This window comes from Pelodiscus sinensis, chromosome 24, assembly GCF_052426305.1.
Source record: "Pelodiscus sinensis isolate ZL-2025 chromosome 24, ASM5242630v1, whole genome shotgun sequence".
NCBI classification, from domain to species: Eukaryota; Metazoa; Chordata; order Testudines; family Trionychidae; genus Pelodiscus; species Pelodiscus sinensis.
Genome location: NC_143075.1, coordinates 16,804,405 through 16,831,560, shown reverse-complemented (window position 1 = coordinate 16,831,560; position 27,156 = coordinate 16,804,405). Strand labels below are relative to the sequence as shown.

Sequence of the window (27,156 nt, the reverse complement as noted above, 5' to 3'; positions counted from 1 at the left end):
AGAAGAAGAAGAAAGGGACCTGCCAATAAGACACTTTAACAGAAACTTCTTTTCAGCACCTGAGAACTGGCTACTTGCCTACCATTTGCCCTAAATGCATATTAAGTGCTGCCTGTGATACTGTGGCTGATTAAGGAAATGCTAATAACAATGGGGAAAATGTCAAGAGCTTCTGTGTCCTCACAATACATCTGGAACGCTTCCCAGGCAGCACTGGACGTGGTTTGCCTTGGATCTGAAAGTTGGAAGGCTGACAAGGTGGGAGGCAGCGATGATGATTAAAAGGACGGAACAGATGAGGTGACGACTTCCAAGACTTAAAACCAAACAGCCACTCTGTCGGGAATCAAAAACCATGATGTTGGCAGCGAAGTACATAAATAGGAAAATCACTTCCAGTATGTGCATATAAAGTATGTAGTAACCACAGTTGCAGGGTGCCCTGTTGGCCTCCTTACCAGGAAGAAAAAACATTCACCAATGCAATTATTTCCGTGTCTTTCATGAGCTCTCCTTTCCCTTCCACCTTAGTATGACTTATTTATACTCCCAAAGGACTGGGAAGCTCCAGGGACCCACTGTGCTAGGCACTGCACAAGTAATAAGAGACTGCCCCTGTCCTGAAAAACCCACCATGTAAACAGACAAAACAGAGTGGGGAAAGTGAATACTGTACTCTCATCCCTATTGCAGAGGTGGAAATCAATGAGGATGGGAGGAACTCTGAGGCAGCTGCTTGGGCACTAGCTTGGGACTTGAAAGGCATGGACTTCAATTCCATGTGCCAGCACAGATATTCTGTGTGACCTTGGGCAAGTCATTTAATCTCTCTGTGCCTCAGTTCCCCATTAGAGTCTCTCTCCGTTGCCCACTAGTAATTTAGAGATAACAGTGCTGTCCTTGCTGGGATAAATATATTCAAGACTGGGCAGTGCTCAGATACAGTGGTAAAAGGTGCTATGTAAGCAGAGGTGAAAGTAACTTTTATTTCTTAAAGGTTCTGTTGCACTGCCTGGGGGGCCCTCAGAGCAGGAGGAGGGGTGGTTGTGATACAACAGTACCTGTAGGAAATTTAAGTGTGAGGTCGAATGCAGGGAGTCTAAGGCAGGGTGTCAAGTATCAGAGGGGTAGCCGTGTTAGTCTGAATCTGCAAAAGCGACGAGGAGTCCTGTGGCACCTTATAGACTAACTGAAGTGTAGGAGCATAAGCTTTCGTGGGCAAAGACCCACTTCGTCAGATGCAGGGTGTGGCGAGGGTCAGGGAAGGGATTGGGATGTGGAAGGTGTAGAAGTCAGGGTTGGGGGTGAGGAAGGGCTCAGGGCAGGGGGCTTGCTCAGGAGGGAGTGGGAGGTGCAGGAGTCAGGGTTGGGGGACTGGTAAAGGGTGCAGGATTCAGGACTGGGGGGTGAAGAAGGGCTCAGGGGAGAGGGCCATGCATGGGGGGTGTAATGGTCAGGGTTGGGGTGTTTGAGGAGAGGTGAGGGTTGGGGTGCATGGAGGACAGAAGCCTCTGCTCTGAGATTCATACCAGGGCTGCTTGCTTGTCAGGGGCTGAGAGGAAAGAGCACAGCCCATCTGCCCCCTGTCCTGCCCAGCCCAGCCAGAGGGAGAGGGACGCAGCAAACTCCCATACTCTAGGTTCACAAAGGAGTCAGCAGTCACAGCAAAAAGGCTGGCTGTAGCTGTTAGCTAGTAGCCAACCAACTTTTGAGTCTCTTAAAGCTAAACAATCTCAGTCCGGCATTGTGGGGGAAGGCTCTTTGGACTTGAGAAATTGCAGTCAGGTGAAGGCTAGTCTAAAAGACAAAAATCCACCTGGTGCTGTTTTTAATTGGGCTTACAGGAAATAACAGGAGCCGGTTATCAGCCTTCATAAAGGGAAATGACAAAAGCCACAGTGCATCAAAGGAGATTTTGCCCCATTCTGTTAGTGTGGAGAAACCAGCCTCCTCAAAATGCAGAAACATGAGACCTGTGCCTCTTCACCCATTCTGATAGCAGGAGGGAGAATCTAACAGCAGGTGCCAATGAGCAACTGCAGCTGGGATATACTCAACTTGTGATGTAGGCACCCACAAGCAAGTCTTCTTGGCAGCGTTAATGTGGTGATGGGCACCCAGTTGGGCCTTACCTAGGTTTGAGCAGGCACATTGCAAAGTCCTTACCTGAGTTACTGTATTCTCACTGGTGTAGCTGTCACCCATGCCAAGGTCGCGAGGATGGTTGGGAGAACATCCCCTGATTCTTTGTGCTATAGTAAGCTGAGCCACTCTGATTGTTTCCCAGGCCAAGTCTACACTAAAGGTCAAGATCGATTCAAGATATGCAACTCCAGTGTGTTAATTATGTCGCTGGAGTTGATGTACCCTGATTCAAGCAAATGCTCCCAGGGGCCTCCCTTACTCCTGGCAGGAGCAGGAGTGCCCGCCACCAACGGGGGCACCCTCTGAGTTTGATTCAGCGGGTCTTAAACTAGACCCACTAAATTGAACCCTGAAAGTTCAATAATGGCAGCGCTGATCTTCCGCTTAGTGAAGAATTGTGGGTGAACTCCTCATTGCAATGTGAGTGCATTACCTGCCCATGTGAAAACCCTCTCAGACTTCAGCTAGGACAGCTAGCATCTGGCTGGAAGCACCAAACTTGGGTCAGAGGCTTATGTGCGTCTGGACAGGAGAAGTGGTTAGGAACAACCCCCAAATGTGAGCTCAGATCATAGAATCATAGGACTGGAAGGGACCTCGAGAGGTCATCGAGTCCAGCCCCCCGCCCTCAAGGCAGGACCAAGCTCTGTCTACACCATCCCTGACAGATGTCTATCTAACCTGTTCTTAAATATCTCCAGAGAGGGAGATTCCACCACCTCCCTTGGCAATTTATTCCAATATTTGACCACCCTGACAGTTAGGAATTTTTTCCTAATGTGCAATCTAAACCTCCCTTACTGCACTTTAAGCCCATTACTCCTTGTCCTGTCCTCAGAAACCAAGAGGAACAAATTTTCTCCTTCCTCCTTGTGACACCCTTTTAGATATTTGAAAACCGCTATCATGTCCCCTCTTAATCTTCTTTTTTCCAAACTAAACAAGCCCAGTTCATGAAGCCTGGCTTCACAGGTCATGTTCTCTAAACCTTTAATCATTTTTGTCGCTCTTCTCTGTACCCTTTCCAATTTCTCCACATCTTTCTTGAAATGTGGCGCCCAGAACTGGACACAGTACTCCAGCTGAGGCCTAACTAGTGCAGAGTAGAGCAGCAGAATGACTTCATGAGTTTTGCTTACAACACACCTGTTGATACAACCTAGAATCAGATTTGCTTTTTTTGCAACAGCATCACACTGTTGACTCATATTCAACTTGTGGTCCACTATGACCCCTAGATCCCTTTCCACCATGCTCCTTCCTAGACAGTCGCTTCCCATCTTGTATGTATGGAACTGATTGTTCCTTCCTAAGTGGAGCACTTTGCATTTCTCTTTATTAAATTTCATCCTGTTTACCTCTGACCATTTCTCTAACTTGCTAAGGTCATTTTGAATTATGTCCCTATCCTCCAAAGAAGTTGCAACATGAAGTTGCAAAGAAGTTGCAAGATGAATTCTACATGAAGACATAGCCTTAAGTATGAAAATTATCTCCATTTATTCCTTCGCTCAAGAGTCCAGGCTCCTGTTTTGAGGTCAAGAGGTGCCAGGTACAGTCCCTGCAGAAGACTCATCTAGCATAACTTGTCCTTTTCCTCTTCACCTCAGCATAACCTCCTCTGCCAACTGCCTGATGCATTGTGTGCAGCAGGGTTAAACTTTGCACAAACGTTCCCCAAATTGCACTGTGCTGAGAGGGACTCCAATGGGACCATACGGTCTAATGACTCAAAGTGCAGGCCAAACTGGCAAGAACAGGAAAGCATACTAAATACAAGAGGAGCTGCCTGCAATGTCAAGTGGCAGCAGGGAAGGGAAGGAGGCTCGGCATGGCTTTTCTGCTCAATTTCCCCTGCAATATGAGGGAAGTTATCTCAGGAAAAGCCTACAGTTTTGGAGGTCACCTTTGCATAAGTGCAGAACACAGAGATGGGGTTGAAGGGGAATCCACCCTCCTCCATCTGCAACAGGGATCTCTTGCTTCCCCTTGCATGTTCTGCACTCATCCTGCCTATGGACATTTCAGTTGATGTCAACTCAAGTTGCACTTGCTAGACAGGCGCAGAAGAGGCAATAGCAGCTGCAGTGTAGGCTGGCAGGAGGTTTTTGCCTGCTCAGCACACTGATAAGACGGGAGTCCCATGTCTGCCCTGCTAACAGTGTTCCGGGGTTGGGAATGCATCGTAGGTGGAGTGTCGACTCAAATTCAGCTTAGGGGAGGTAGGGACTAAAGTCATTACAGTCTTAACCCTGGTGGTCTCCATCCATATCCCAGTGCCAGGATTTCACCAGCACAAAGACTTCCATTAAAAACTGCCACTCTCTGACCAGGCACTCTAGCTGGCAGCCTCAGCAGAGAAGTCAGCTACCTTCCCACTCCCTCCTTCAGGTCAGGTTGGAAGCATGGCTTTCAGTTACCTATTCTGGGTACTTGCTTTGCTGATAAATAGAGGATTTCAGCAGCCCACGCTGACAGCCAAGCACTTATAGGAACGAAGTTCCCTTAACCAGTGCTTAAGAAATAATCACTTTAGCTAGTGGACCTTAAGGAACCAACAGGAGATTGAAATAGTGTAATATGAACAAAAAGCTGCAGTGTAATGCACTCCTACAGTGCTGGTACATAAAAACAGGATAAGTAAAAATCTGCATCTTGCCTGTATGACACATCTCAGCCTCCATATCGTAAGGGAATGAATAAACAAGTTCATATCTGCTAGATTACCCAATGCAAGATGGAATCTCACAGATATGGCCTTCTATGATAGATTGTCATTGTTGTCAATCACTTCTGGCATCCCTATTATGTTTGAAAGGGATGTTTGCTCTGGGTATGTTGTTTTATAAACCTGAGAGGTGGAATTTCAGAGTCTGGCAGTGTTTTTTTGCTCTGACATTTTCCTAAGCAGGATTTATTGTTTCTAAGTCAGGAGTGACTTGAATCTATTATGCCTTCCCCGGTCAAACTTTAAACCAGCCATCAGCATTGCCTAAGCTGTTATTTCTACTAGACTCTGTTCTGTCTAGCGATGTTGGAAGGGATTTGCACAGCATGGAACAGAAGATACATAAGGGCTGCAGCAGGTGTGGGCAATAAGTGGCCCCAGCTGCAGGCCAGATGCAGTTGCCAGTGTTAGCCCTCGACGGGCTGCCAGATGCTTTATTCACCTGAGTGTCCGCAGTTATAGCTACTGTGGCCATGGTTTGCTGTTCCTGGCCAATGAGGGAGCCATCACTTCCCACAAATCCCATTGGCCTGGAACAATGAATCATGGCCAATGGGAGCTGCAAGCAATTGTACCTGCAGACACTCAAGTAAATAAAGCATCTGGCAGCCCACCAAGGGCTAACCCTGGTGAACCACGCCTGGCCCACTATCTGGTTATTGCCCGTCCTGGATCTGCAGGATGAGCCACATGGCTTAGATCTAATCTAGCAATTTGCCAAGGCAGTTTATCTAACACATTAAAAATGTGCATTCAGGTTCATGGAATTAGACTAGAGATAGGTTAATAATTTTCTCAGATGAAAATACGCATGTAAAACAAAAAGTTGTACTCCCAGATGCCTGACCTTGAAAGGCCAAATGTTGCTTAAGTTCAGAGCCTCTAACCATCTTGGAACAAGTTGACTGGATTGTCCTTGGCTATAAGCTCTTTGGGGCAAGAACTGTTTGGTTGGTTTTTTACTCTGCCAGCATAGTGCCCGGCACAATGGTGTCCTCATTCTGTTTGCCAAAAGTGGGTAATGGGCAACAGGGGATGGATCACTTATTGATTCCCTGTTCTGTTCATTCCCTCTGGGGCACCTGGTCTTGACCGTGGCCAGAAGACAGGATACTGGGCTGGATAGAGCTTTGGTCCTAGTATGGACATTGTTATAGTCTTGATTAGAGCCCTGTGTGCTACTATCACAGATATAAACAGGAACAGTAATGGGGACTGTCTGTTAGGCTATGTCTAGATTGCATCCCTTTTTTGTAAAAGGGATGAAAATTAGACGTATCGCAGTTGTTATTGAAGCGGGGATTTAAATCTCCCCCGCTTCATTAGCATAAAAATGGCTGCCGCTTTTTTTCGGCACGGAGCTTTGCCGAAAAAAAGTGCCAGTCTAGACGCGGATCTTTCGGAAAATAAAGCCTTTTCCGAAAGATCCCTTATACCTTATTTTAAGAGGGATAAATCTCCGCTTCATTGGCAATTACGATACGTTTAATTTGCATCCCTTTTACAAAAAAGGGATGCAATCTAGACGTAGCCTTAGTTTTGGATTAATGTACAGTGCCTCGTATCAAAAGCCTTACTAAAGTCTAGGTATACCACATCTACTGCTTCCCCCTTATCCACAAGGGTTGTTATTCTATCAAAGAAAGCTATCACATTGGCTTGGCATGATTTGTTCTTTACAAATCCTTGTTGACTATTAATTATCATCTTATTATCTTCTCGATTTTTGCAGCTGGATTCCTTAATTATTTGCTCCATTATCTTTCCTGTCACAGAAGTTAAGCTGACTGGTCTGAAGTTTCCTAAGTAGTTCTTATTTCTCTTTTTATGCATCATTTGCCCTTTTCCAGTATTCTGGAATCATTCCCATCTTCCATGACTTTTCAAAGATAATAGATAATGGGTCAGATATTTCCTCAATCAGCTCCTTTTGTGCTTTGCACTTTCTCAGGGGGAGGGATAGCTCAGTGGTTTGAGCTTTGACCTGCTAAATTCAGGGTTGTGAGTTTAATCCTTAAGGAGGTCATTTAGGGATTTGTGGCAAAAATCTGTTAGGGATGGTATTTGATCCTGTTGTGAAGGTAGGGGACTGGACTTGATGACCTTTCAAGGTCCCCTTCCAGTTCTAGGAGATAGGCATCTCCATTCATTTCTATTTCTTTCATTTTGCCCCTTCGTACTTTTGTTATTTGTTCCTATTCATCCTTTGTAACTTGACCTAGTTTCCACTTTTGGTAGGATTCCTTTCCTGCTTTTTAGATTATTCAAAATCATTCAATATCTCTCTTGCCATGCTTCCTATCTCTTCTATGCAGGAGAATAGTTTCCCTTGTGCTCTTAATACTGTCCTAAATAATAATAATGGTTTTAGTAATCTTATGGAGTATGTGACTCTCATGGAATTGGAGTCCTCCTGTTTGCTTACTCCCAGGCTACTTTATGTTTGCCTACGTGAGTAAAGGTTGTGCAGGTTCGAGAAATGCAAATACTCAAGGGAGAAATTCATTCCCCCACCCAGGGTCAGTGGAAAGCTTATGCCCAACTTGAGGGCTTCCGTGATGCATTGAGCTTATGTTGGCCCTCTGCATGGGGGCGGAGGCGAGGGTGAATGTCATTCTCAAGTAAGAAAAGAAAAGAAACCTCTTAAAATAAGGGATCTTTCGGAAAAGGCTTTATTTTCCAAAAGATCAGCGTCTAGACTGGCACTTTTTTCCGGCAAAGCTCCATGCCGAAAAAAGCAGCAGCCATTTTTATGCTAATGAAGCGGGGGAGATTTAAATTCCCGCTTCATTAGCAATTGCGATACGTCTAATTTGCATCCCTTTTCTGAAAAAGGGATGCAATCTAGACATAGCTGTGGTGTGTCCAGGCTATAAGTTCTATGAACAAAACAATACAGATAAAATGTAAAAGCAACAGGAGAGGCACAAAAAAGGGGTCACATCTTGCTTGCCCACTAGGCAGCTGCAAGGCTTAAGAAACAATCTGAGGTCAAAATACCAGCTGGTTTAGTTTACATTTTTGTTTGAATTGCCATCGAGCATAAAGTGCCCTGCTCTTCTCTGTGGCCGTCCATCAATAGATCTCAGAGCTGCATGAACCTGAATGGATGTGGACAGTGCTGAGGTTACCCATGATTCTCTTGCTTCTAGGCTAGACTGTTGTTATGCTCTTCATATTCAAACAAAAAGCAATGATGTGTCGGTCATGCTAATGGATCCAGGATCTAATATGTAACAATTATCCATTCCTATTATTCTCAGCTAAGGTGTGTATGTGTGGGGAAGGTGGAATATCTATGTGTCTCAATGGGAGATTGAGGGGGAATTAGCCATTGTCATCCATGGGATATACTGGGGTGTACTTAGGAAATCTGGCCTCTTTCGTTTCATTGCCTGAATGGGAGCTGATACCTTTTGCCAAAGTGTATAGTAGTAGCCTTCCAACATTGTGCTGCTTTATTTTCCATTAAATAATGAGCCAGATCTTCACTCTTCAGCTGGTGTAAATCAGCACAGTTCCTTTGATGTCTCCAGAACGCTTTAACTCATATTGACTGAGGATCCAGCCCATAATGTTTTGAAAAATATTTGACTGTTTCAATTTGCTTCTTAAGTCAGATGCCAGTATCTTATGTATCACATAAAGTATGATTTCTGAAAGAGGGGAGGAAAAGCCCTTGGCTGTGTCTAGACTGCATCCCCTTTCCGTAAAAGGGATGCAAATTAGACACATCGCAATTGCAAATGAAGCGGGGATTTAAATCCCCCCGCTTCATTTGCATAAACATGGCTGCCGCTTTTTTCCGGCTCAGAGCTTTGCTGGAAAAAAGCGCCAGTCTAGATGCGGATCTTTCGGAAAATAAAGCCTTTTCAGAAAGATCCCTTATTCCTTATTTTAGACATCCTTATTGTAAGAGGAATAAGGAATCTTTCGGAAAAGGCTTTATTTTCCGAAAGATCCGCGTCTAGACTGGCACTTTTTTCCGGCAAAGCTCCGAGCCGGAAAAAAGCAGCAGCTATGTTTATGCAAATGAAGTGGGGGGGATTTAAATCCCTGCTTCATTTGCAATTGCGATGTGTCTAATTTGCATCCCTTTTACGGAAAAGGGATGCAGTCCAGACACAGCCCTTAAGTTTTAGCAACAGAAACATTCCATTTGTCCCTCCTTACTTTTAATTGATCAGTATCCCACCTACTACTTTTTCATGACTGATATAGCTGTTGCAGAACCTGTCTCACAGATTCTTTATCAGCTGACCATTTTCAAAATAATTCTCACTTTCTTTACAAAGGTCTGTTCTAAGATTTTGTTCAGCAGTTAAATGCTTACTACCATCTGCACGTCCGTCTTTGAATGGTTTGCAGAACTAACTCTGATGACCTCTTTGTGGGAGTGGGTCAGACTTGTATCCATAGGACTAAAAGCGCGGGTGGAATTGGACTTTAATTCAACAAACCTACTATGCCTGGATTCCAAAAATACTCACTGCCCCCACTAATGTGCTTTAAAAAAATGCACATACAGATGCAGTACCGATTCCCTGATATTGAGAATTGTGAAAACATATTTTAGAACTGGGGTGGGGGAGGGTGAATAGGCACATTTAACTTGGAAAATGACTTAAAAAGGAAAATTATAGAATTTTGGTCCTTTTGATGCTTCCTAATTTATGCATTAAATGCTTTGATCCTACAGCGATAGTGCTTTAGAAATGCAGACAGGTTGGCTACAGTTTAGAAATGCCCTTTGTTTTGTCCTGACTCACAATTGGTTAAAAACAATCATGCAGTGCAACACATAGTGTTCTTGCTGTAAAGTGAGCTCAGTGTATCTATGGCTTTAGTCTGCAATAAGCAAACAGTACCCCCTAATGTGACTGCTGGCTCACTAATAGCTCCCATGTCCTGGGCCTCTGGACCAAAGGCCACCTGTCACAATATAGATCTGAGAGATGGCATAGGCCAACTCTGGCTGAGAGGTATTCAGTGTTCCACACTCCGTTTTCCCTGCTGCAGTGAACAGTAGGTTTGTCTATTCTGTGCACAGATTCCTAGGTCCGTAAGCCAGAAGGGAACCACAGTGCACCCCAGACTCCATGGTGGCTAGAAAGGCTGGCTCTATTGCTTTCAGGAGCTCCTGTAGAGAATGTACCATGGCTGCTCCCAAATGAAGGTTTCTCTTGCTAGGGTTGGAGGCAGCGATGTCAAAACGTGACCCCACCAAAGACTATTCTGCATTTGAATGGTTTAGAGCCTTTCCCTAATGTGTGCACTATTGAAGTGGGGGAGGGGCACGAGGCAGCTTTAAATATAAAGACATGCTGGCCAAAAAAAGGGAGAAATTTATTTTTAAAAGTTGCTTTTTTTCCTCTAAAAAATGTAGACCTTTAAACATGAATACTGTCCTGCTCGGTAGTGAATCAAAAACACTGAGAAAAATGTCACCACAATTTTTTTTCCCCAATGAAAAGCGATATTCTGACATTTTCTTTAGCATTTCAAAGCCTTATTTTTATTTTGACCAACTCTCTAAAAAGGAAGAGAGAAAATTGGCAGAATGCAAAAGATCTCTGAGGGCAACGGCAATCATCGAAATAATTCCCTGCAACGTAGTTTTGAACAATATTGCCACAGTTTGAGGAATGACAGTTCCCTAGCTTTGGCAATATTTTACTCCTATCACCCACGGTGCTGCTCCATATTGGTTGTACAATTGTGTTTATGTATCTACACATGTGTAGTAATACAGACATCTGTTTCTGTGAAGACAAAATGATTGTGTATTTGGAAGTAAACTTGAAAAATAAGCTTGCTGCACCACATATATTACATTTTTACATGAATCTTGTCTTCTCATTTTCATAAAAAAGAAATATTGTAAGCCACTTTCAAGCCAGCAGTTCATATATTAATGATCCCTGTTAGTCCCAGTCTGAAACAGAGCACAAAAGAATATCTCAGCTATAAGACACAGTTCAAGCCAGTTTCATCAATGGCCATGTTGTACTTAGTGGCATCATTAGAACGTGTTATAAGAGCCAGGCTTGCAAACCGTTCCCCTAAAAGTGCACCTGCCAACCTCTGCTTCTTTTTTTGAGCTGGGAGAGAGGAAATTGCTTGTGGTCTTCCTCTGCTAGTCCAATTTATTTGGGGAATGAGATCCTTGATAATGAATGATGATCAAAGTCCTCTTTTTAAAAGCCTGTTGTACGCTGCCGTGGAGCACAGTACTATTTATTTAATACATATTATTTGACACCCACCAATGGTGAAACTTGGCAATGTATATAGTTCTTTTCATCCAAGGATTCCAAAGTACTTTATAACTTTTATAAGAGCTGATGTAACAGTTTTGCCTTGAATCTCTAGAGTTAAAATTGGATTCTGTCTTCTGTTTCTCAGCTAGCTGCTCAGAACTTAATCAGACCCATTCTTCATAGATTGCCATTTTCCGTACCTCATCTTTAGTCTGTGTGTGAAGTTTTCTAAAAAGTTTGAATGGAATCAGTTCTTCAGTTAAGTGAGACTGGAAAAGCTGTCACTTTCCCGACCTGCTTCAAATTGGGGAAAAAATGGTGGTTTGCATAACTCATTCTTTCCGCACAACAGACATGTCTGAAGCCTAAAAAGCTCACACCCCACTGGCTTAAAATGTCATCTTCAATGAAGGAAAAGTCAGTCTTTCTGTGATGAGTGTTTAAATGTGGATTTTTTTTCCACATGCATATTAAGGTTGAGTCTGTCAATACCATGGCAGAGTTTAGTCACATGGTTAATGGGAGTTGCATGGCTAACCCTCATAGTCAACTTTCCAAATCCCCAGCTAAAACCTTTTTCATCTGGATTTTTATAGGACTAAAGCTAAAGCAATTTGGATCATTGGCCAGGCACAGAATTGCTTTAGCAGTAGTTTACCCTAAACTGTATGGGCACGTCTAAACTACATTCCTCTTTCAAAAGAGGGATGTGAATTAGACATATCAAAAGTGCAAATGAAGCCAGGATTTGAATTTCCTGCACTTCATTTGCATAATGGTCACCACGCGTTCTTTCGAAAATGGATATTTTGAAGTGAAACTGCTGTCTAGATGCGGTTCTTTCAAAAAAACACACCCCTTTTTCGAAAGATACTATATTCCTCAAAAAAGGAGGTTTACAGGATCTTTTGACAAAGGTTTTTTTTTTAAAGAACCGCGTCTAGATGGCGGTTTCACTTTCAAAATACCCATTTTTGAAAGAACACTCAGTCACCATTATGCAAATGAAGTGCAGGAAATTCAAATCCCGGCTTCATTTGCAATTTTGATATGTCTAATTTACATCCCTCTTTCGAAAGAGGGATGTAGTCTAGACATAGCCTGTAAGGCCTTACGTAAGAGGGGGCTTAGCTATAAAAGCTCCCTTTCACTTCTGAGCACCTTTATCTGTTCCAGATTGGATTTACCTTTACACATTCAGGGGGTAGGGTTGCTTTTCACACCTGTTGTAATCTCCCCTTGTTCCTCCCTTGAGGGAAAACAGCTTTAAATTGTGGCCAGGCCTTTGGGACTTAACATAACTGAGCCCCAGAGTCACTGGACCAAACTCTAAAATCTGATGATTTTTTTTTCTATTGCAGCAGTTCTTAGATTTCATTGCATCATGACACCCTTTTGACAACAAAAATGACTACAGGTTGAACTTCTCTAGTCCGGCACCTATGGGACCTGACTGGTGCTGAACCAGAGAATTTGCCAAACCACGGGAGGTCAATATTATCTGCAGTACTACCAACACTTCTGGGCTCTTAGAAGACATTTAGGGGTAAATTAGAGCTAAATAACAGCATAGAACACTGAGAGCCAGGACTGGTGGCTCTAAACAAACTTTATGGAACTACAGGAAACTTGGCTACACCCATGATAAGGAAACATCTGGCTAACTAAAATCGCGCTGGACCATGAATGTCCCCAGACCAGAGATTGCTGGACTAGAAAGGTTCAACCTGTACATAACCCTAGGAAAGGGGACTGAAGTCTGAGCCTGCCTAAGCCCTGTCGTTGATGCCTGAATCCCTCTGCCCTAGACTGGGAGAAACTTTGGCCTCTGGGCCCCAGAAAGTCTAATGTCAACCCTGGTGACGTAATCAGCCGTTTGAGAACGGCTGTCCTATTGTGATGTAGGAGTCCACTTTAATCAATCCATTTGTCCCTCCCGGTACTCTTGCCCACTTTAATTCCAACCCCAGAGAGTCTACAGTACATAAAAAGAGTTCCTGTAATTTATCCAGAGCAGACAGAGCTGTCTACAAAGTTCATCCAACATTTTATTCCTTTTGACACCAACTCATTTGATTAGCTTCCACCAAGAGAGCTCAGTAAGAATGTGTGTCTTTGTACATTTTTCATTGTTATTCCTTGGCAGGATTGTCATCTGAGGGTCACAGTGGTCATTTAACTACAGCTGTAGCAGTGCTGTATGGTAGCCAGCTTCAACGCAGCCCCTCCCACAAGAGGGACTTGTGAGAGAGAGAGACATTTTGGATTTGTTAAATGCTTATCCATACAAAACACTACTGTCTGTGCCACCAAGAGACTCTAAATTCAGCTGGCTTATAACACAAGGATGCATTTTGTCACTAAGGGACTAGCCATCTCTTCATCACTCTATGTCTCAATTTATTTCTTGCCTACGCTATATAGTACGTGTTACTATTTTTAATATGGCTGATGCTACCATTGCAGTTCCACACCATGCTCCATGGAAAGAGATGGGTACCAACTTGGAATGTGGGGAATGTCTTGTATTCACCAGGGCAGGGCTGAGCTTCTGGAAAGTAGTGCTTCTGTGCTAGAGCGAGTGCCATATAGGAGGGTACGGGGAAACTGCTGTCCCACTAGAGGGTGATCCTGGTGAGATCTGGGCTAGGGAGGGGTTAGCAGGGGAAAATAATGCACTGCTGCTGTGCAGATAGCAAGAGGCATGAGCAATGCAAACCAGGTTCTGCCAGACCCTGGAGTAAACTGTTTTCTCTCTTTCTGGATCCTCCTGGTTTTGATTTTCTTGTCAAAGAGAAACAGGCAGAAACTTTTCTTTTAAAAATCTGGGATAAGTGATGACTGAGCTTCTACTGGGGATAGTGGTGCAGGGACTCTGCTCCTGGCAGCTTCTTATGCACTTTGGACACTACAGCAATGTAAATGATGGATTTTCTTAGCTTCTAATGCTCAGGGTGGGAGTAAAGGCTTTGGAAGCGAGCAGAATGATATACCCAGTGGTTTCTAGAGAAGTGACAGTGATGTATTAAATTGAAGACACATCAGCAGTGACGACAGTATTCTGTAGCTTTTATTGTTTCTCACCTGCTTTTTTTCTTTTGTTCTTCTTTGGTACAGTGGCTCCTCCTTCTAAGCTGGTTATAATACCCCCTAGTTAAGAGGGTACAAGGGATTCCAGATGGGCCATGACATAATGGTGGGTGAGAAGAGACAGGAAAACAGGGGAAGTGTTTGCTAGTCGAATTGGAGACTGGGAAGTAGGGTCAGAAGTCTGATCATCTAGATCGGTGGTTCCCAACCTTTTCCAGATGGGGACCCATTTTAACAATTCAGGAAGACTTGGTGACCCAAGGCAATTCAAAAACGGGAGGAAGAGAGGGGACACAGCCACCTGGGGAGACACTTGGCGACCCTTTTGAAATGTAATGGCGACCCATATTTGGGTCCCGACCCATAGGTTGGGAAATCCTGATCTAGATGCTCTTACCAGCTCTGCCTTTGAGTTCATGATGTAAAAGCAACGTTCACTCTAATCTTTTCCGTCAATGAAGAATAAATTTTATGCACACCAAGGCATGTGCAAATGTGCACCACCAGTAGAAACCTAAAACCTAGCGGTGGGCATTCTGCTACTCAGCTGGGCAGCACTGGAATCTGTCCAGAACAGTTGCCCAAGAGCACAGTTTACAAGGCACACTTTGTATAAGGCATTATTATTTCCCTAGTAGCAACAGGGTTCAGCAAGAACGCCAGGATAGAAGAAGGAAAGGTCAGCATAGAACATTGTGTAATATTTCATACTGTGAATCAAGGGAGGAAAGAAGAGCATTAAAGAACCCAGTGGAGGATTTCTAAGTACCATCTGGAAGAGTTAGAGGAGCCAGTATTGCCTCGTTTCCACCAATATTTGGGCTCATGCTCTCCAGCAGCCTTAACTATTCTTGGTTTCCAGAAAGCTCTCATCTCTGGAGGATACGCTAATAAGGGAATGAAGGCTGCAGACAAGAATGGGAAATGTCTTTAAAACGCTGTCGTGGGTATACTGTGCACCGCTGTCCTATAATGGATAAATCAGAAGTACTTATCTGTGTGTCATAAATCCTATACTGCAAACAGCTGAGATTTTCCTTTAGCTGAACTGGAAGGGAACATTTTCAAGGCAGAAGGACGTGAATTCCATCCATTGCCATGGCGATGGATATGGTAGAAATGGCTAGATAAATGATGCTTCATGATGGCGGTTGGGATCTGTATGCCGCAAAGTGGCTACCATACACTTCTTGACATATTTTTGCAGCACAATACCATTATTGCTGTTTGTTTTGTGGCAGCATCTGGGGGGCACAAAAACTGAGATCAGGACCCCATTGAGTTAGTTAGACACAGTGCATACATATACTAAGGGACAATTCCTTTCCCACGGAGCTTGCAATCAACAAGGCATAGTCACATAGTTGCAGCGTGGAGTAATAGAAACACTTGCATCTAGTTTGCATGAAAATAAATTGGTTTTCTATCTCAATTTATCCCACCCTCTCTCACAAACACTCACACCTCGGCCCCATACTCAAGGAGGAAGCTCTTTCTGCAGAATGAGAGAGAACTTAGCAGTCTGTATCAGTGCCACATCTGGCCTTAAAATAATTGTCTTACTATTAGCTTCTGAGTGAGATGGATTGTAGGCTGCTGCCAGACCTCTCCTGATGAAGAAAGAATTAGTATTTTTCCTGATCTTATGGCTTGTCTGGCACAGGTTGGGTGTTGGAGTTGGGTTGCTTTGAAACCGAGGCTTTCTAAGATAAATGTATGTGCAACCATTTTATTCCCCCATTGAGTTTAGAAGTACACAAAGCAAGCCTTCTGAATCTGTACTGAATTTATGCCTCAGGGTTGTGTTAAGCAAAGTTGGGTGAATGATTTGAATGGAATCATTTTTCAGCGAACTTCACCTCTTTTTACATTTGCAAATAGTGCATGACAGGTTGCGTCCATTGATCAATATTATTTGCAAAGCAATTTCTTTGTGTGCTGCTCAGTCTGTAGCCCTGTCAAAAGAAGTTTGTTGCAAGTATTTAACAACCAAAACTCTAGCTGTTTTGTTTGGGCATGTGAGGGCTCGATTTTCTTTTACCAGTTATTTGAATGAATGCTAAGAGGACATTACTACCTCAGGACAGGAGCACAGGTCTAATGGACCAAGCTGATATAGAGTGGAGGAAAATTGGGTCCATGGTATCCGGATGACTTTTAGAATCAGGTTTCCACTGAGAATGCTTGAGAGTTACAGTTTCAAACTTCATTATCTGCAAACATTTTCCACCATTGCATAAAATTAGCCTTTTCTGTGAAAGTTCTGGCCAGGCAACTGGTTGTCCAGAATACTTGCAAAGAACAAACACAAGAGGAATCGAGGGCTGCTTATTCTTGACTCTGTACGAACCAAATCCATGGGTGAAATCTCAGCCACAAAGAAGCCAACAGCAAAATGTCCTAAGATTTCATTACGAGGGGGGCTTTCACTCGTGTTTCTTGCAAAGACTTTATAAATTGCTAGTTATTAAGTTATTTATGGTTACATTTTCTGTCCCCATTTTATCTAAATTAGTGTCTCCCAAAAAATGAAGCTACTTTTGTATTCTTAGTTTTTCTTTTGTCTACTAATTGTAGGTACTGACTTTGTCCCCATTATCTTAGCCTGAGAGCCTCACAACTGTGTAATGTGTTTAGCCTCACAACACCCCTGTGAGAGAGGGAAGTATTAGTATTCCCCTTGTGCAGATGGAGAACTGATGCACAGAAAGATTAAGTGACTTGCATAAGGTCACACAAGATCTCTCTCGGACTGACCCCTGGTCTTCCAAAGCCCAAGCTACCAACTAAGCCCAGCATCATCCTTCTCTGAATCTGACCTGAACATAAAAATGGCCATACTGGGTCAGACCAAAGGTCCATCGAGCCCAATATCCCGTCTTCTGACAGCGGCCAATGCCAGATGCCCGACAGGGAGTGAACAGAACAGAGAATCATCAAACAATCCCTCTCCCATCACCCATTCCCAGCCTTTGACAAACAGCGGCGAGAGACACCATTCCTACCCATCCTGGCTAATAGTCATTGATAGACCGACCCTCTGTGAATTTATCTAGTTCTTTCTTGAACTCTGTTGAAGGCTGGGACCTTTCTTTTATATCACTATGAATACAGCAGCTCCGTTCATTTCTGAACTCTGTGATCTCCTCATTCTTAAGACGTTTTGCTTTGAGACGTTATACAAGGAACAACGAGGAACAAGTGGTAGCAAGGAAAGAAGGAATCAAAGGGACTTATATGAAGCTTCTGCCTTTTTCTTTGGGCTCTAGAGCAGCACTTTTCAAACTTTTTTTTCATGACCCAGTTTCGTTGATACCTGTGATCCAATATAACTTGATTAAAATATGGGCTCTGGGGTGGGAGTGAGGATGAGAGTGTCAACTTGCGCGGTGGTGTGGGGGTGAGGGAGAGTTCAGGGCAGTCAGCGGTGCAGCAGGGGGCCAAAGGCAGCTCCCTGCCTTTCCTAGCACTGCAGACCATGCTGCATGCCCCAAAAGCAGCAACAGCAGGTTCCCAGCCAATGGAAGAGGGGAGCTAGTGCTCAGGGCAGGGGCAGTGCATGGAGCTCAGTGCATTCTGTGTTCTTCCCCCCCCCCCCCCGCTTCCCTACTTAGGAGACAGCCCTGCTGCTGGCTACTTCTGGGGCACAGTGCAGTCTGCAGAGCCAGGACAGGAAGATCAGCACCCTCAGTGATCGCCCTGGAGCAAGGAGACCCAGTGCCTGACACTCCAAAGACCCAGGAGTGGATTGCGACCTGTGGTTTGAAAACCATTGCTCTAGAGAATGAGGAATTCTACCCTTTGATCGGAATTAGAGCTTGTTTTGGACACTATAAGATTGGATTGGGTTGGTGTGCTTTGTGCAAGCTCCAGAGAACCAAAGAATGATCCTAACTTAAGAAACTGGGACTGGAGTCAGGTGAATAAATGGCAACAAATGTCATACCTCGTGAAATTAGCTCTTTCCACTGCCCCAGTCTTTACTTCTCATTTGAAGTTTTTCAGCACATTCTTTTGTGCTTTTAAAACCTCCGCATTGAAATAACTGGCTCTCAGTGAGTATTTTGGTATTTGCTGGTGACATTTGGTGTCGCTTGGTTAGCTAAGTCACATGGTGGGGTTTCTATTCCCTGACTGAATGAGATGCATTGGGCCAAAAGGCTTGAGAAACCCTGGGCAAAAGTTTAAATTAACGTTTGTGGGCAGTGAGAAGCCAGTTGGCTTCCATTTAGCTGGCCAATGGGCAACAGGGACCATTCAGGGCAAGGAGGACCCTGTCTCTGTTTATACTCCCCTTTGACTCTAAAACTGTTATGTGGGTCTAATCAAGGGTCCCACCCAGTAAACCAGGTAATGACATGAGTGTTGAATGGCGAGATAAGTCGCACGATCACTTTGGCTCCTGATTGGATGAATGTACCAGCATTTCCTACACAAAATATCAGAGAGGTAGCCCTGTTAGTCTGAATCTGCAAGAACAACGAGGAGTCCTGTGGCACCTTAAAGACTAACAGATATATTGGAGCATAAGCTTTCATGGGCAAAGACCCACTTCATCAGATGCATCTGATGAAGTGGGTCTTTGCCCATGAAAGCTTATGCTCCAATATATCTGTTAGTCTATAAGGTGCCACAGGACTTCTTGTTGTTACACAAATAAATGGCATTCCAGCAGAGTCAATAGTCTGGTGAATAGGGTGTGGAAGATTCACAATCTGATCTGCCTGATTCTCCCACCTCCTAGATAAGTGTCCTCACCCCCAGGGTGTAGGTCAGTCTCTCTCCAGTCTCTCCTGGTGGAGCTGTTCCACTTCGTACAGTCTGTTAGACCCAGCATCAAGTTCTTTCTCTTCGACAGGCAGACCAGGGCCTTCAAACAGCATCTTCCACATCCCAGGTAGCTGCCCTAACTCCTTGCTTCGTGTAAAGTTGATCTCCCATATTTTTCCCCATATTGTAGGGTTCTGGTTTCATTCCACATCCGAACAAAAACAAATTTCAAAATCGCAACCTTTTTTTGGAAGGTGGAATTCATGTTTTCCAGCCAGGCCTCTCTAGCTGTTACGTGATTACCTCAGCTTCCATTATACAAAAAGAGTGAGTCGTTATCCTGTGTGGTAGTGCAGAAAAACCTGAAAACACAATTCACATGTTACTAAGAGAGGACTCTGTTCTTTAGTGCCATCATTTAAGCTCTTTCTAGTAAATTCAGTTAAACATTAAAGAAAAGATCAGGGCGGTATTGTCATTTACGTGCATCTACTGAGAAAAATTGTATTTATTCACAGAGAGGGAAGAAATCTCTACAAGGCTTAATTGGCATTTGAGAGATAAATGAGAAGTTTCTTCCTAGATGAGGAAGGAATTATTAGGGAAACCGGAGTGTATCTGTTATCATAGTTTATCAGCAATGCAGATTTTCACTTAATAAGAAGAGAAAACAGTAACTGTGCAGCAGATAGCAGAAACACACGATTCTGCTTACTTCCATCCTTCCCAATCTGTATTCCAAATGCACTTTCCAAATGAGTCTAGGAAATGAAAGCTCAGGAGACGTTATTTTATTCTCTCCAAACGCTGCTTGGTACTTTGGTATGAAAAGTCTCTATAACTGGGGAGATAAGAGTGACACTGCATGGAGTGATAAGACATTGTCCTGCTTATCTCCTCCAAAATATATGATGCTTTGACAGAACCCATTTAAAACAGGAGTTGCATAAATTCAGGTTGCGTCGTGTGTCAATAACCAGTTCTGGAAATCTGTATAGTTGCGTAGCCTGTGCAAAGTTTGGCCTCGGGAGGTGCAGAGTGGAGAAATGTGAAGAGATTCCTTCCAGTCAAGATATATAAGTGACTAGCAGGCAAATCTATTTATCTCACTCCTGTCACCATAGTATCTAAACACCTCACCATTTTTTAATGGATTTGTCCTCACAATACCCGGAGGAGGGAGGGCGGGGTTGTTATCCCCCTTTTACAGATGGAATACTGAGACACAGCATATGTCTACACTGCAAAGTTAATTCGAAATAACAGCCATTATTTTGAATTAACTTAAATAGAGTCTATACATGCAAACTGCTATTTTGAAATTAATTGAAAATAGCAGAGCGCTTAATTTGAATTTGGTAAACCTCATTCCACAAGGAGTAACACCAAATTTGAAATAGCTATTTTGAATTAAGTGCTGTGTAGACACTTAATTCGAAATAGGGGGCCTCCAGACCTTCCCAAGGAGCCCTGGTGGCCATTCTGGGCACAACCAGGAAAAATTACTCTCTTCTCTCCCAGCCCCAGAGCCATTAAAGAGGTAGACCCTGGCCACAGTGCCTGTACCAGCTCCAAGCCTGCCAGCCCAGAGCCAGCAGTGGCCACCGGGGCCCCTGACCCAGTGGCCCCAAAACATGAGCCAGTAAGCCACTGGCAGCCAGACCTCCACCACTCCCCAGGAACAGTCTGCCAGCTCCCAGGAGCCTGACAGGAGCCGGAGAAGGCAGGTGCCTTCCTGGTCCAGGGTGGAGATCATGGGACTTATTCAGGTTTAGGGGGGATGCCCCCAACGTCCATGATCTCCACACTAGATGGAGGAACGTGGCCGTCTATGGCAGGATAGCTGCCAGCCTGGCCACCAAAGGCCACATGAACCCAGAAGCAGGTTTGCATGAAAATTAAGTTGGTCTGGCAAGACCCCCAACCCTAGGCCCTGAGCTTCCCTTCCCCCTTCTTCCCCTTGCTTCCCCCTTCTGGCTCCCTCCTCCCAGGCTTCCCCCTCCCCTCTTCCACCCTCTCTTTTCCCCTCTCCCACCTCCTTTTCCCAGTCTCCCCAGAGGTTCATCCCCCCGCCCCAGTTTTGTTCAATAAACCCAGCATCTGTCTTTTGTTTGACATCAGGAAGGGGGGCTAGGGAGGGATAAGTGGAAGGATGTGAGGGAGGAATAGGGCATGAGCCCCTGGTGGAGAGGACTGGGGTGGCTCTGAGGGCTCCTCGCGGTGGACGCTCTCCCGCAGGGCCTCCTGGATCCTGAGAGCCCCGATAGACCCCCCTGGATGGCAGTCTGTAGCAAGTGCAGCTGGGCTGATGGCAATGACCCCACGAGACACACCAGCATGCCTAGGGGCAGCTCTGGCTCCATGTGGCCGAGTGCTGTGGTGTCCTGAGTGCGGGAACTCAGGGAACTCCAAGACAGGACTGCTTTGCTGTCCCTCATCAAGGTAGACAAGCAAGCGGGGAACCCTGAGAACTGTGTGTTGTGGGGGGTAGGGCCCCTTTAAGCACAGAGCTCAGTTAGCCTCAGGCAGCAGCCCCACACACTAAGTCCTAACCTGATGCCCTGCCGGCTCTGGTTCCTGCCAGCCTTAACTTCGGTTCACGGTCCACTCAGTGTGGATGCGCTATTTCGAAATAGCAAAGCGCTATTTCGAAATAGTTTTTGTGTATAGATGTGTTATTTCGAATTACCCTAATTTGAATTAACTATTTTGAATTAAGTTAACTTGAATTAATGCTGTAGTTTAGACGTACCCATAGAGATGCTAAATGACCCACCCAACAATATACAGGAAGATTGGGGTAGAGCAGGCAGTTAAGCCCAGCTCTCTTGGGTCCCAGAGAAGCATCCTTACTCCTGGGCCAGGCCTTCTCACAAATCTTCCCCAGGAGCTGGCCAGCACTTCTGGCTGTGCCCCTAATGAGCTCTCCCGACTTCCAGATATTTGCATAAACATAGTACCTCCCAGTCTTTCTTAACTCACTGTCAATTCTCCTTGAGGCAAGGCCAGTGGTTTCTTTTGTGTTTATGCAGCACTCGGCACGTGAGTATAACCCAATATAACAAATAATTCCATTTGTCCTTCCAAATACCCCTGTAAGCTCACCGACGTACCGCCTTCATTTTACTGGTGCAGAAACAAAGCACAGAGATTATGTGTCTTGCCCAAATTCACACAGGACTGGGGCCACCTAAGGCTAGAACCTAGATCGCCTGAACCCCAGTGCAGAGTCTTTGTTATATTGTTCTTTCACAGTGCACAACAGAGACAACGAAGACCTGAATGCCAAAAAATTCTGCTCACCTGTGGAGGAAGAAGTTATGTGGTTCTCAGAGTTGCCGCAGTCCCCCAGAGGACAAACACACACTGTGCTCTCACAGGAAGGTTTACTTTTATCTGCAAAAGCGGCGAGGAGTCCTGTGGCACCTTATAGACTAACTGAAGTATTGGAGCATAAGCTTTTGACGAAGTGGGTGTTTGCCCACGAAAGCTTATGCTCCAACACTTCAGTTAGTCTATAAGGTGCCACAGGACTCCTCGCCGCTTTTGCAGATTCAGACTAACACGGCTACCCCTCTGATACTTTACTTTTATCTGTTCTTCTTGCTCTGGTTGTAGACTGAAACTAGTTTGTTCCAGGGGTATGGAGACCTCGTACTATGTAATCAACAAACAGAATACCTAGACCACTAAGCAACCACTTACATTAGGCTCAGAACAGCTAGCTTCCTCTTCATAATGGTCTTCAAAGTTCAGCACATATGCAGGCATTACTGAAACTTGCAAACAACAGTTAATCTATAAAATAATAATAATGAAAATATGTAGTGGCTCTTTGGGATGGAAGAGGGACTCTTTGGTTTGAAGAGCTCCTAACCAATATAAGAAATCATTTGCATTCTTTCCCTTTGTATCAGCACTCACTAGAAGTTACTTCTCTTGGTTATGCCTTAGGTGTGCGTAGGCAGGGGGTAAGAGTAATTTTGCAGAAAAATGCTATTATGATTTAGAAGGCAAATGTTGCTAGAAGAGCAGAGATTAAAAAGAAAATGCCTGTCTGTTCCCGGTATTTGAAAGATACGCTAAAATAATCTGCTGGTTTGCCATCTTCTGTAGTTTTACTTCTTCAGTTTTGTAATCTAAACTGCTCTGATGGAAAACCACTTCCTATGTATCAATGTACATGTCTCCTTCTCCCTTTCAATTACACAGAGCTGTGGCAGGCATGCTCTTGCTCCCTTCTGAACTAGAATTCTCTCTTCCAAAGAGATCAAATTGATGACTGAAAGACCGCCCCCCCCGCCCATTTTAAAATCTTGACTAAAAACACTTGTGCTGATGCTGAACGTCTGGATCCCTTCAATTTGCTTTTTGGGGAGAAGTGGGGAATTTTGTAAGGGATTGGAGACTCACGAGTTATTATGGACTGTCACTAATGTTCAGTATGACCTTTGACAAATCCATTTAATGTCTTTCTTCTTCAGTTTAGCTTTCTTCAAATTAAAGACACTATCTACCCTACTTCACAGGGAAGATGTACTTAAAGAGCCTTAAATGAAAGGTGTTTTAGAAAGTAGGGTAGTGAACAATAATGTACAATTGTATCACAATGCTTCTGAACAATGTCATGTATACATCAGTGACATCACTTAACATCTCCATCTTCCATAAATCAATCAAAATAGATGCTCCATTAAAATTAGCCAAGAGCATAGATTAGGCCCAGTTAACCAGCAATCATGATTCACGTTTTATAGCTTTGATCCCACTTCTTTTGAATCTCTGGTACAACTTCAATGACTTTAAGGTCAGGTTCTAGGGTATGTCTACACAGCAAAGTTATTTTGGAATAATGGCCGTTATTCCAAAATAATTATGCGAGCGTCTACACAGCAATTCCATTATTTTGAAATAATTTTGAAATAACAGAAAGTTTATTCTGAGTTCTACACGTTCTATAAAGAATAACACCTATTCTGAAATAGCTATTTCGAAATAAGACATGTACAGACATTCCACTTCTGCTATTTTGAAATAGCCCCTTAATAGGGCCATTCTAAGTTATTCTTCCTGGGGCTCTAAATTGAGATAGCATGTCTAGATTAGGGAAGCCTGCCTCGAATTGATTTTGAGGCTTCCCTCTAATGTAGATGTGCTATCTCAATTTCTAAATAATTATTCCGGAATAGCTTATTCCAAAATAATTGTGCAGTGTAGATGTAGCCCAAGTGTCACCATGATGATTGTTGTGGAATATGAACTCCTGCTGGTATCTTAGTGTTCAGTGACAGAATTAAAAGTATAGCCACACTAGGGCCAGGTATACTGGAGGTCAATGTGGAACTAAGATATGCAACTCCATCTACGTGAATAGAATAGCTAGAGTCAACGTACTTTAGTTTGAGTTTCCCTGGTGTTCCCACTTGCAGGAGATGGTCAGGAGAAACTCTCCCATTGACTCCCCTTACTCTTCCTGATCCAGTGGAGTACCAGAGATGACAGGAACATGATCAGTGGTCAATTTAGTGGGTCTTTACTAGACCCGCTAAATCAATACCTCAGTAGATCAATCCCCACAGTGCTGATCTCCCTGTAAGTGTAGATGAGGCTTAGGTTTGTTCACTTAATTACTAAAATAAATGGGATTAGCCACAGCTTCTGTCTAGAGAGTCCAAATTTTCATGAAGATTTTTGCAACAATAATTTGCAAAACATGCTTTTTTGTTTGTGAAATGCAATACGTCAGTGAAAGATTATGTGGACATGTTTATATTTTGGACTAGTTCTACTTTTGTAGAAGAGGTACCTTAATCTCCTGCTCTGACACTGTGCATTGGATATCAATTATGAAACACTGGATACTGTAATTTGCTTTGTAAACACTGAAATAAAAAACTGTATTGAGTTATGAACCAAACAGCAGGTGGTATTCTAAAAAATAGGAAGTTCACCTCATACTGAATAACCAAATGCCTGACCTTTCAAGTACTGGCTAGCCTCTATTATAACAATGGTACATACCCAGAAAGGGTTAAATTATTAGGACATGGGCGTCAATAAGAGTTTCTCTAAGTGAAAAGGGGCTATGTGAAAAAATAAGTAAAGAATCTCAAAATGTGTCTTGGAATTGGCTTGGGGGTTGGCCACCATGTCACACTTTGTGAAGCCAATAAATCTGAGTTGAGATCCAGATATGGGAATTGAAATCAGGCCTTCAGTATGACATCAGACAGGAAGACAGGAGTCTATAAAACAAAAAATGTACGGACTGGAGCCACACTATTTATTTAGGGTAAAATTTTCAAAAGCCCCGGTTCCCATTTTCAAAAGTGACTTTCATTGACTGTCAGTGAGCCTGAGTTTCCTAAGTCATGTTTGAAAATGGGACTTAGACTCCTTCCTGATAGGTGCCTCTAGAAAGTGTATCATTAGTGCCACACAAATAGGAAGTGTATTGTTCAAGTGTAGAACAAACTCTTTTCTGAGAGACTTTACAGGGCAATCATGAACAAGTAACACAAGACCGTGGCCAATAAGATGGAGGTAGTTCGCCAGGGTTAACCCCTCGTGGATCACCATGACTTTATTTACCTGCACCTCCACAGGAACAGCTTCTCTAGGCTGCGGAGCACTGTTCCTGGCCAATGGGGGCTGTGGGGAACAGTGTTCCAGTCAGTACCCCTTCCTGCAATTCTCATTGTCCAGGAACGGTGATATGTAGCCAACAAGACCTGCAAGTGCCTGTACCTGTGGAGGTGGAGGTAAATACAGCTGCAGCGGCTAATACTGGTGAACCACTGCCAGCCTGAGGGCTAGTCATTGCCCACTGCTGCACAAGACAAAGGACTCACAGTTTGAGAGTTAAATTGATTAGTCCCAACACTTCAGGTTTTAATATTATTGCCTGTTTGTTGCGTAATTGTTTCAAAGGCTTTGAAGGGAAAAGGAGGGATTTGAATGGAAAGAGGGAGACCGATTGGCATACAGGCCAGTTAGAAGAGTTCATTAGTGTGATTCTCATATGCAAAAAAGGAACAGCAGTCCCTTTCTTTGCAAAGGACTTATGATCTACTAAGGCCCCGTTGCTACTTTTCTCACTTCTCTTTAAGCAAATACTTTTTGCCATCTTTGAGTTAATGAGTAACGCTACAGTCCACACCAGAAATTCTCCTCAGAAGCCATCAAGAGACTTTGCTTTAGGGAAACAGATCGTACGTGCCGTTATGGAAAGCTGATTTTATTTTTTTAATTAGGTTTCAAATCTGTATTCTTTCCTGCAGATTGTTAAAAGGGCACCAACTCTCAGACATTAACTTGCAAAAGGCTGGCAGCTGGGCATGCTAATCACTAGGGGTGGGTGAATCGAGAAGAATTTATCGTTAGCTTCTATTCTTGACCATAAAATCAGGCCAACTAGACCTAGACAGCTTCCCTTTCTCTGCTAAAGCAGAAGGAAAGATCTTAGTGCTCTCTCTCTTGAGAGAGCAATTTTCCCCACAGCTCCCCGCTCTTTTTCAATCTCCCTTTCCTGTTTCAATCCATTGTAACCACTGCCCATCAAACAAGGTTGAAGATAATTTCATCATTGGCACAAGGTGTGGGTTTTAAAAAAATAGCTGCTGTTAACTGTTCAATAGTTTTCTCGCTATTATTATTATTATTATTATTATTATTATTATTATTATACCTTTAAATTGAATATCTATTTTAAATCTGCCCTGTTGGTTCATTTATTTTAAGTGCATGGGCCTGCAAGGCTGTTATATATCTTGTCCTTAATCATTTTAAACCATAGAATTCAGAAGCACAATGCTAAACATGCACCATATAATGTTTCCTACTCATCACTTTTTCTCTTCCAAATGGTGCCAAACTCCATTATTTTTAAGATTGTAAGAGGAATATTTTTTCTGTTTTTCTAGAATGCATTTCCTTTGCTCTCATTTTTATCTCCCTTCCAGGCCTTGCTGAAACTAAGCAATTTTTTCTCTGTCTATCTGGTTTTGTCCTAAAGCATAAAAAAAAATCTTTAGCTTCATTTGTTACCTTGGTGCTACACTCTTCTCATTGTTAACAATTAGGCCATAGTTAATTAGGCTACAAAATGTATGCTGAATGTATCATTAAGATATCCCTAATGGAAATCCATGGTTGATGTCTGTT

The 27,156-nt window shown here is 43.6% G+C and overlaps 1 protein-coding gene and 1 long non-coding RNA gene across 2 annotated transcripts in view; one reads left to right on the top strand and one right to left on the bottom strand.

Moving 5' to 3' along the window:
- The window catches only part of KAZN (kazrin, periplakin interacting protein), an 844,711-nt gene that overhangs the window by 147,540 nt on the left and 670,015 nt on the right, over positions 1-27,156 (top strand). The window lies entirely within an intron of this gene.
- LOC112546565 (uncharacterized) lies at positions 19,236-23,486 on the bottom strand. Its single transcript, XR_003090286.3, has 3 exons — positions 23,407-23,486; positions 22,699-22,772; positions 19,236-19,355 (listed from the first exon to the last, which is right to left on the bottom strand). It is a non-coding gene; the product is annotated as an uncharacterized LOC112546565 (long non-coding RNA).